Consider the following 11,254-nt stretch of genomic DNA (forward strand, 5'->3'; position numbering starts at 1 on the left):
TGCTTCAGGAGTCTGTGTAAATCAAACTATTTTAATAAGAAATCTCTTGGTTTATGCATTTTAAGAAATCAAGGTAGCAGTCCTGAATTACAGATACATCAAGAGACTGGTACCTTACATATACCAAATCCTATTCACATAAATGGGATAACTGCATGGGCACAGGGATCCATCTGAATTCAACTGCTAAATCAAAAATCTCTCACCGTAAAACATTTCTCTATCTTAATCTCAGTTTAAAAATCAATTAAGACACTAAACTAAATTATTCTGTTCCAGCTGAAACCCCTAAATGTTAATCTCCAGAACATCTTGTAGCCAGCCTGCTCATGCTGCCCTTATTCAACTCAGTCACCTTTATGTGATTCCAAATTCTGTCCTAGTTAGGTACCTAGGAGTTTTGTCCCAGCATTAAATATTTCTCTGCTTCTCCTCTGAGAAGTAGAGTCCTTGTCATTTGAATTTATTTCTTTTTCCTCTTCTCTAAAATGCCCAGGATGAGATCTACACTGGGTTTAAGTTTGTTTCAAGAGCATATTTCCCATTATATGGGAAGCAGTTAATAAGAATAGAGCAGTCAGTCCTCACTTTAAAAATCAAGGACTGGCAAATATGGAAGATATTTCCTGACCCTCTGAAGAAAAATGTTTTGTGTTCTCTTATAGAGAAGCTGGAGTCAGCATGGAAATGCACAGCCTCAAAACACAATACAACTTGTGAGCTGGCAAACTTCCTGATGAGATAGTGCTCTCCAAGGATCAAGGCAGCTGAGCACACGTAAGTAGGGTACAATTGCCCACATAACAAACATCCTCTGTAGTTTGTCCATTTTAAGGGAAGAGATATGATACAAGCACAACAAAGTCTTGCCATTACAGCAACTAGCAGACCATGTGCTGCATTCAGCATTTTAGTATGACAGCACAGAGTAACATTCAAACCACGATGTTGAAATTGTCTGCTCTGCAATGAGATTTCTACCCAGTAGAGGCTGTGGGGCCTGTGAAACTGACAGCTGCTATCAGAAAAATCCATGGGGTAAACTGGGAAGCCTGAGATTTTTTACAAAGTACAGAACCAGTGAGTATATGTAGGTTTGAAGAGCTAAATTTTGCTAGCATCCTACTTCTGAAACTAGCCAGCAACAGGAAAGGAAAGCAACTCAAAAAAAAAATCATTCCACTGTCCTAAACTTCATAGGAACATTCTCTATACCTCTGCCATTAAAATGGTCAAACCTGAAGATGACACTACTGTTGAGACCAAGAAAAGTATTTGAAAGCAGTGGAGTGACAACAATTTCCATGACAGCTCTTCAGCCCATAACCACATCTCATTTTATCTACTCTGAGAATACACAATTTTGAGAAAAGCTGTTTTAAATTGAAACATTCTCCAAAGTAGAAGCTATCCAGAAAAGAACGAAACTGTTCCCTGGCACTTAGGTACTTAAGGCAGTAGGCACTGAAGCTTCCTGTCACACACATCCTCACACTCTAGCTGGCATTTGTCAGCATGGGTATTGTCTGATAGCACTGACATCACCTGATTTCCAATTTCATTATAACAAGACAATCTGCAGGAACAGTTATATCTCTTGCCTGATGCCCTCAGTCAGCTGCTTTTACCACTGAGGTAAAAATTATGCAGGAAGGAAAACACTGAGCAGATGGGTATGTTTACTGGGGAGTTAAATTGTGTGCAGAAGCACTACTTACAGTATTTCTGGGAATAGATGTGGTCACAAAAGGATGAAAGCACAGTATAATTAATAACGGTATCAGACAGCTCACTGAGAAATGAGATTGTCAGGAAAAACCTTTTCAATTTTTTTATTTTATAGTAAATGCTAATAAGCTATATAAAAATACATAGTTTTCACTTAGTAAATATTGTGAAAAACACTTCTCTTTACTGAATATTTAAGAAGCACTAAGAAAGTATAACCATACAATGTTATAATAGGATACAAAATAGATCAAACTCCAAAATACAATCCATTCACCTACTGTAAAGACAAGAGATGGCAGCTTAGAAAGATACACTTCCAACATTTTAGATTTTTTATTTTTAGTGAAAGAACCTAAGTGTTCAGGTTACCCAGAAATTGGAAAACTTCAGTGGATGTAGAAGAATCACATTGAAAAATCCATTTGGCACATCCATTTTTATGCTTATTTGGGTAAAGGCAAGTGATAACTAAGGAGGATAAACCATAGCTCTGTAACTGCAATGAAATTTCCAGAAGAAAGCATTGAAGCAGAAAACCGCAAAGGACCTGCTTAGGTCTCTGCAGTTCCTTAAGATTAGGAAAATAGGCTTTATCCTCTCCTCCAGGATGTGCCCTTCTGTGAACCCTGGCACCAGCAATCCACAGGATGCTAAAGTCCTCTGTTACAGATAGGCATTTACGAAAAGGAAGCAACTCCTCTTTGAAACACCTGATGCAAAATTAACAACTAGCAATTCTTCTTTGTTGGGCATGCACTGATTGCACACTGTACTAACTTTATGACTTCATAAACTGGTGATCCAAGGCACATAATTGGTAACACATGATCTAATCTCAACTGTCATTTTGCTTTGATTATAATATTGCCCATTTTAAGTTTACAGTAGGTGAGCCTCTGTGATGTGCATCTATGATGTTAATATTTACTTTTCTTTTAAAATAATAAAATAACAAAGAGCACACAGGACGAGAGTATACCTTCATGTTTAAATAGCGCCTGTGGGCCACTCATGTAACACAAGTTAGGACTTGTAAGATGAAAATGTTAATGTTTGCTACAGTATATTCACTGAAATGAAAGCTCACAGACTTTATCTAAATGGAAATAAGGTTGCGCTATTTATTCTTGTTGTGTAAATTCTGTTAAAACTAGTCAAAAACTTGTCTCACAACAAGTTGTGAGGAAGAGCTGTGAGGCAGTATGTCAGCTAAAGCCAGGCGAAATAAGACAGATAAAACTCACAGGCCAAGACTGTCGAAATGGGAAAGGTCACTTCCTGGAAAGGCATAAAGCCCTAAGGGAAAAAAACGGAATCAAGGATGGCAACTCAGGAACTCTGAGGGTGAGCCTGTCCTAGGGAACAAAGGAGGCACACAGTTGTACCCCATTCACTGCCAGGTCCCTGCCAGCTCTCTTAGCCTGGGAACTTGTGAGTCTCACCTATTAACTGTAAGGCAACAATCAATTGCTTTGTACCTTGAAGGTGTGTATATCCTGCTTGCAGTGTCTCATGCACATAAGAGTTGCCTAAGCCAAATGACAGAGAAAAAACAGGCATCCCCAGTATGCCAAAACTGTTACCACAGAGAGGCTGCCTGATGAAATACCTTTTTCTAAATGATGGTTCATATTCTGCACACAAGCAAGGGAAAAATAACCTGTTGGTGCTTGGTTACATTAGATGGAAAAAGCAAAATCTGTTCACTCATAGCAAACTGTTGAGGGTAACAGAAAACCAGAATCAAACAAAACAAACATCTGATCACCATTAACATCTACTTCTACCTGAGTATCAAGATTTATGGTCTACCAGTTTATTTGTGCCACTGCCAGGGAGACAGACCATCCTGACACCTGGCAGCACAGGACATGGAAGCACAGCCCAGGAATCTAATGGATACTCAGCAGTCACAAAGTTAGACTGATAGCTGCTGTTTTGAAGCATGATAGAATTTTGTAAGAGAGAAGCACTCTTATTTGTTTCCTTTATCTGTAGGGTTCCTTAATTTACCTGTGTAGCTCTGCAAGGTCTGTCACATTTATCCACAAACCAAAAGGAAGTAGAGATTGATCTTTAATGTCAGACAGAATCTGAATCACTGCCTAAGCTAACATCAACCGACTTCTCTATAATCTCTGAGTAAATTAATTTTACCTTTGCATAGCATGAGGAAATGCCAATAAGCTTAGAAACAGGAAGATGAAAATAAGGCACTAGCAAAATTACGTCATTTGTTTGACATGGTAGGGGATAAAATTGAAGAAATACTGGCAGCTACAATGTACTCATTTTTCATTCACTTTCTTACATTATTTGGATTTGAAAAGTTCTTAAATGAGTGCATGTTACCTGAAGGCTTCTACGGCTACAAGAAGCACTCGTCAGATAATCTCTGACTTTAAATCAGAGATAATCTTGACCTGGGCTGCCTCAACCTACCCACCTGTGACCAACCATTTCCCTCTCCCAGTATCCTTCAGAAATAACTCAGGAAAATTCTGTTCCAGGATGCTTCCTGCTAAGGTACCAATCACACAATGGTGAGTATTAACCTTCTGAAATAGCTTGGTTTAGAACTTAGCTTTCAGAAAGGACACATTAGAAAACAAACAAACAAAAGCATCTATTGACCTGGGATATCTTATCCTCAAACCCAATAAACTGGTTTTGCTGCTTGAGACACTGCTGCTATTGTTTGTTTCCTTGCTTTGACCTGTGCAGCTATGGTAACTCCCACATCTCCATAGCTTTGCCTCTTCTCCGAGTTTGACTCTTCCCCACCCCTCTTTTCTGTTGACTTCTCAGAGAACCAGTTCTTTCAGCTCTTTCCTGCTGACTCCTTTGCTAGCTGGGCTGGTCCTCCCCCAGCCACTACCATTACCCATTGCTGCAGAGGGCTGCCATCTCCCTTGGCCTTCACTCATCCTTCTTCTCATACATTCATCAAGTTTAGCTGAAGGATCAGTGTAAGCATAAAAGAAGACAAGCTCTGTGGTGAGGCCAGAGCAGTTTTGGTAAGGAAAGTCTGACTCTACTTACATGCGTGGGCTGAATCAGGTTTAATGATTCTTTAGAGTTCAGGCACACACAGCTTGAGCGGAAACAAGACAAAATCATTTTATCAGGCATGCACAAAACAGAAAAGACAGACCAAGATTTTAGCAACTAACATCTAAGTCTACATGGACCATGTGCAAATTACCACTCATCAAAACCTTCCAGCTTGCATGAGAACATCAAGAGGTCTCTCCCTGCTGCAAGAACCATGCTAATGCTGTATTTGAATCATTTTTCCAAGCCTTTGGAGACAAGAACTAAAAGCCAAGATTTTATTCCTAAACATGATCCTTAGAGAAGGCTGTGCCTTTTGACCAATATTTCCCACTAAAATGCAGCTTGAGGTTAACATTCAGGCTAGAAAACATGAGAACAAACACAATTATACAAGGTTACAAATGACTGGAATCCAGCTTCAATGACAACAAGTGTCATACACCCTGAATAACCACCAATATGAGCTACAACTGTAATCAGCTTCCTCATGTTTCTGGTACCTGTGCATTACTTATGCTGCTCTGGAGCCATTTATCAAGGAAAACTATAAAAAGAATGTGTTTTGAGAGGTTATTTTTACACAGCTGTTTACAGCATTATACATTCACTCGGTAAAAGGATGTTAAATCTGCTTCACAAATATTTAACCAAACTGCAGCACGACTTAATTTTACTTCTCTTTCTGTAGAGAGCTAATAGCCGTGCCTGGTGGTTGCCAGGTGGTTTACCCCTCATTGGAAAAGCATCCAGGCTGTTCATCTCTTTGGGTCCAAGACTTCCTTCCTGGAGCTCCATGTCAACCAAAATTAAACCACAGCTTTTTAGAGAGTAGACCTGCTATAGCCAGGCTATTTCACTGTCTCTCTGAAAGGGTGGGTTTGGGTTTTTGAGGGACTGAGGTGGTGTTCTGTGTTTGGGTTAGGGTTTGGGGGCAGGTTGGTTGGTTGCATTTTGGAGGAGGTGTTTGGGTTTTTGTTGTTGTTGTTTAGGCTTTAGGTTGGTGGAGGGGCTTTTTGGTGATGCATTGGGGTTTTTTTACATAGTACTAGATTGCTGGAATAATAACTCTGTAAATGTTATGTTTACCACAGCTTATTACTGAAATGAAAGCTCACAGACTTCATATAACAGGAGACAGAATTGTCTCATTTGTTCTTCTTGTCTAGATTCTGTTAAAACTAGTCCAAAACAAATCAGAAGAAAGCTAAGCACTGTATGTTGTTCCCGAAGGAGATTTCCTAAGGCTTTCCCAGAAATGCTGTGGGCTTATTTTATTCCAGCAATGACTCAAAGAGGGATAATCAGCTGTTTTTTAAGTTGTAGGTATCAAGTTTCTGCTCTTGTTCAGGCTTAATTAGATTGTGGAATATGGCTGTCTGGGTATTTGCATTAGTGTGACTGAAAATGAGCTCTCTTCTCCAACAGGTATTTCAGCATGGAGGCAGTGTTTCACTGCCATGCAGCGCCAGCCCTGTAATGCTGAAGGCATGCCAGACGTAGAAATAAAAGGACCTTGTTCTGTTTCAACTTCAGCTTTGCCCAGCATCACACACTGACACTGGAGGTCTTCCAAGAATGTGTGCCACAGGCCCTGCTAAAGCAGATACCCAAAGCACATAACTACTGCACAGCTTTGTGCTGTAACAAAGCTACTCCCATGCATGCATGTTTATAAAGTCACTACTGAATAATGAAAGGACATTTGAAAACATCTCTATCCAAAGACATATGAAATGCATGTTGTTTTGGTTTTTTTCACACTAAATTTAAGTGAAGAATATAGTAGAAGTAGCAGCAGAAGATAAAATTTGCTTTAGGAGAGTTACATAAAAGGAGGAAAAGGTAAGCAGCATCTAACAGACATAACATGCTTGTTAAGATGTTTTAAGCAGCTACTCTACTAAGCCTAACTATACCATACCATACTGTCACCCCAGAAGCTACAACCAACAACTCCTAAATGGATCACAGGAGGCTGAAGATCCTCTTTGCTGAAATGCAGCCACGAGACTCACTTTGGGGCTGACGCATTACCTGCTGCAGAAGCTTATCTGGAAATGACTAAGATAGGTAAGTAAAATATTGTGAAGTAATAGAGGAAAAAGTGATAAAGCACAAAATCTTCTTCCATATCACAAACAGCACAGAACTCTTCAGGGTATAAAACACATCAGATGATAGAACAGATTTACAAAATTGCAGATGACAAAGAGAGTTAATAGGGAACAATTGTTCACTGTTTCTTCCAATACAAGACCTACAGATCAAGTGAAGCTATTAGCAAGTTCAGAAGGAAGGGAGACACTTTTTCACATAACACATAAGTAAGGTATGAAACACTTTGCTGCAGGAATGAACGTTTACATCAATTCCAGAAGCTCTGCAACAAATTCTTCAAGGTGAAACCTGTCAGGCACTATTAAACACAACAAAATTAGCTGCAGGTCAGGAAGCCACAAAGCAACCTCAGTTCTGCAGCCTGGGCTGTGCCATCTGAGCTGCTCTCACACTCCTTTACCAGTCACTATTGCAATATCATGCAGCAACACAACACTACACTAGAGGAGCTTTAGTTTTCACCAGGCATATGGCCATTCCTATTTTCTGGAACAGCTGCCTTACCTGTAGGACCGTACACTGACAGCAGTGCTTGTGGGCCATGTAGGTGCTTCAGTGAGCAGAGCACAGCACCACCATGGATTTGGGTTCCCTGCATGGTGGAAGTTAGCTTGCCTGTGTTATAAGCCCATCGCATCTAGAAAGAGAGGCAAGTTTCAGCCTAATGCTATGTTTTTTAGAGTAATTTACTCAAACGTGGACTATTACCAATAAAACATTACAGCATGAATATGCAAATAGTAAGTCCCAGTCAAAAAGTAAATTAGCAAGATGCCAGGTACCTTATCTCTTCAGTTCTATCGTGACTTATCACAGTTGACATTTCAGTGAAGCTGTAGTAGCAGATCCAAGTTTGAACATTCATAAGAAGATGCAATACACCAGTGGTGATGTCAACAGAATGTCAATCTCTGCCTACTCTGTTCAGACTGAACTTAATCGCAGGAACTGCATTAATAGTCAACATAAGCCATCTGTTTAAACGTGTGTTTTGAAAAGAGCTGCCACGTACAATAAACATAGTGTAATCACTCACCTATCTGCCTATGCGAAATGGGGAGTCTGCCATTTCCCCCACAAAAAAACATTAAATTACAGGTTAAAAGCAGTTTTATATCAAGTTCATTGGTTTACATGGCAGGTCCAATGGTCTGACAGTTATGATGCAGTCTGGGAAGTATGTTAACTGCAGAGTTGCTGAACCAAACTGTTTTGCCAGCCTTTGCTCAAGAACCTGTTTAGTAAGTGAAAGCTGCACCAAGAAACGTCTCCAGTTCATGGAATCAAATAGCTAACAGACACTAGAGGTACAACATGTTCTTCAAGCTTGAACTTGAAGGTTGCACTTGAGGGGTGCAAAGCAGGGTGCACATGGAGGCAGGATACTGCATCCCAGGTGTGATGCAATGGTTAATTCCAAAATACCTCAAAGAAGCCAGCTGGAAGCCTAGCTAGGTAATGTCTGTAACCACCATGGGCTCATGAATGAGATTTATCCTGATTGTACATTATACTTATCTTCCATCCCTGATCCTCCATGGGGGGAAGATGTTACCCTGTCCTTTGCAGGCCAAAGCCATTTCAAGTACCTGACACGACACCGTAGCAGCTATGTACCAATGTGGGAAAAGTCAGAAATATGCAACCTCCCATTTTATCTGTCAGACTGGCTCAGAAAAACAGGCTTTCATTCCTTTGTTCTTCCTTGAAAGTAACATCTAATATGCACTTAAAGAATGAAACAACATTCACTATCACTTGTGGTGTCATTTCTAAGTAAGCTTTGTTAAATTAATCATGATAATGCACTGGTGCCTGGGTTTGTGGAGAAGCAGCATAAATTATGAATCTGCTTCCGTATGCACTGAGCAGGGATGCAGAGCTGGCTGCGTCCTTCCTGCTCACGGGTACACAGTAGAACTGTTACATTGATCAGCCATTAGTACATAAAGCATTTATGGGTGCAGTATAGAGAGGCTCAGAAACCGGAGGGGTGGGAGCTTTCTGCTGGGGCCACCTCCAACATTGATTTAGTGATCAATGACAGCATTTATCTACCTCATGCAAAGATAGAAAGAAATAAGTCTAATCTGACTCAGGCTATCTCCCTCTGTCTCTCAGCAAGAATTGAGTGACAAATGCCTGCAGCCTGTAGAACTAGAGCCAAAAAACCCCCACACATAAGTGTCTTTGAGAGACACTTTATTGGGTTATAATAAGCAACACAAGTTATTTTCTCAAATGACTCCCTTTGGTTTAAATTGCCTCTATCCTAGCTAGACCTCTGCTATGTAGCCCTTACAGGCACAACAAGCAGCGGTCTGTATGGGTTGGGCTTCCTTTCCCCAGCATCAGGGTGAGCTGTTGCTTATTGAGAGCTGTGTGGCTCCTCTGCCATATACAAACACATCTCTGGAGCAGTTCACTCCTGAAACTGCAGACAGTTGGGGCTTCCCTAGCTGGGCTCTAAGGTTAGATACAGACAGGACAATGCACCCTCTGTTAAGATTCTTGTGGAAAACCTTACAAATGAGAGTGAAGCATGGCTTCTTGGGCTATTTCCATCTTTAGCTTCCTGCTCTATTTCCCCTAGAAGCACCATTTGCAATTCAAGAACAGGGGAAGCCATAGATAACTATTTATCAGATCAAGCAACATGTAGGCAAGATTTCCATTAAGCAAAGTATCAGTCTATTTATTTTTCACTGTTAGGAAAGCTACCAAGTAATTTGACTGATACAGGTAAGAAATAACAGAGCTGGGGCTTTTGTATCTACTACCCTAAATTGAATGTTGCTCACAATCCTACAGCTTGTCAAAAGGGTTATACTCCTAATACCGGTGCTGTACCTGTCCCAGCCATGTTGTCTGCCCAAAGGGGAATACAGCATGCAATGAACACAAAATGTTTACAAAAGCTTGCCAAGAATGTGAACATTTGCTGTGGTGACATTTGCAGTTACAGCTGCCTGAAGCTCTCCACAAGAGCAGTAATGAAGGGGAGGCTTTAATATTGCAGTATTTCTTACCAGTAAATGTGTAAAGCTTTCACCTCATCAGGTTTTAAGTCTTAGTTTTCCACTGCTTTCATTTTGTACTAATGACATTACATCTTACATGAGTATTAAAAAAGTTTAACTTGGCACATAAAGCATTCTTCTGAGATCCCCTTTGCATATAATGTAAGCAGGACCAGACCACAGCTATCTGTAGTACTTTAGAAAGGCCAGGATGGCCAAGACATCTTGCATTACATTACTGCTATTAGCCAAACCTAAAAGCAAAACACAGCCAGGAATGTCATCTCCTGTATTCAGGAAGTGAAAGTGAATAAAATGAACAAGGGAAGTGTGATTTGAGGAAGAAAAAAAATGGAGCCAAACTCTTGTCAGTGCTGTCGGAATGGACTGGTAGAGGAAATGGGCACAGACTGAAACTCAGGAAATTCCATTTGAGTAAGGAGAAAAAGACCATAACTTTTTTTCCTCTGAGGATGGTCAAGCACTGGGACATCAGAACAGGCTGCCCAGGGAGTGGTGTGATCACCAGCCCTGGAAGTGCTCAAAACCCACATAGATCAGGCCCTCAGTGACATGGTTCAGTGATGGCCTTGGCAGTGCTGGGGAACAGTTGGACTTGATGATCTTAAAGGGTTTTTTTCCAGCCTTTTGTTACCCATTAAAAAATCAAGGAGGCTTCGCTCTCCTCCTTCCCCACAGACAAACTGATGCAAGACTGCACAGCTGAAATGCTGGCTTGGATCAGCTTTGACAGCACTCAGCTCCCAACTCCTGCTGCTAAACTTTATGGTTGGGATCATCAGAAAGCAGTTCTGGCAGGTACAGCTCTGCCACAGGCACAGGGCTGCCAGAAGGGGTCAAGTAACACAGGCCGAGAACCAGGGTATCTTACAGAATCACAGTTATGTAAATTAAATAATCTGATGAAAGCAGAGGAACCTCAGACAAGCTGAAGTTGGTTCTAGCATTTCAAGACAGCATCTGTTACTGTATTGTATTTGCTGGGCTGGTAAATGCAGGTTTACTGCTCACCACAAACAGCTAATGGTTAGCACAGGAAGCTTTGACAAACGAAACAGCAATGTAACGGAGACCCAGAACTCTGGCTAGTCCTCCCACTACAAAGAAGCAGGTTTTTCATTCACCTTGGGTTTCTACAAACATTTCCCAATTTTACATTGAAAAGGCTGAGAAACACAAGCAGAAGAATCATTGAGATTCACCAGAAAGGAAGCAGGCTGGAAAATCTTGTTCAGTACTTTCCTGTCTAGTACATGCAATGCTTGACAAGGTCAGGCTCTCACTGTACCTCTCAGGATAGCTAATTT

At 40.8% G+C, this 11,254-nt stretch overlaps 1 long non-coding RNA gene across 1 annotated transcript; it reads left to right on the forward strand.

Annotated features, from left to right (window-relative positions):
• The first annotated feature begins 5,935 nt into the window (after nucleotides 1-5,935).
• LOC133208987 (uncharacterized) lies at nucleotides 5,936-8,390 on the forward strand. The gene is made up of 3 exons (XR_009724551.1): nucleotides 5,936-6,630; nucleotides 6,726-6,858; nucleotides 8,048-8,390. It is a non-coding gene; the product is annotated as an uncharacterized LOC133208987 (long non-coding RNA).
• The last annotated feature ends 2,864 nt before the right edge of the window (nucleotides 8,391-11,254 follow it).

This window comes from Neopsephotus bourkii, unplaced genomic scaffold, assembly GCF_033783945.1.
Source record: "Neopsephotus bourkii isolate Nb327-2 ecotype Australia unplaced genomic scaffold, CSIRO-AGI_Nbou_v1 NB_318, whole genome shotgun sequence".
NCBI lineage: Eukaryota > Metazoa > Chordata > Aves > Psittaciformes > Psittacidae > Neopsephotus > Neopsephotus bourkii.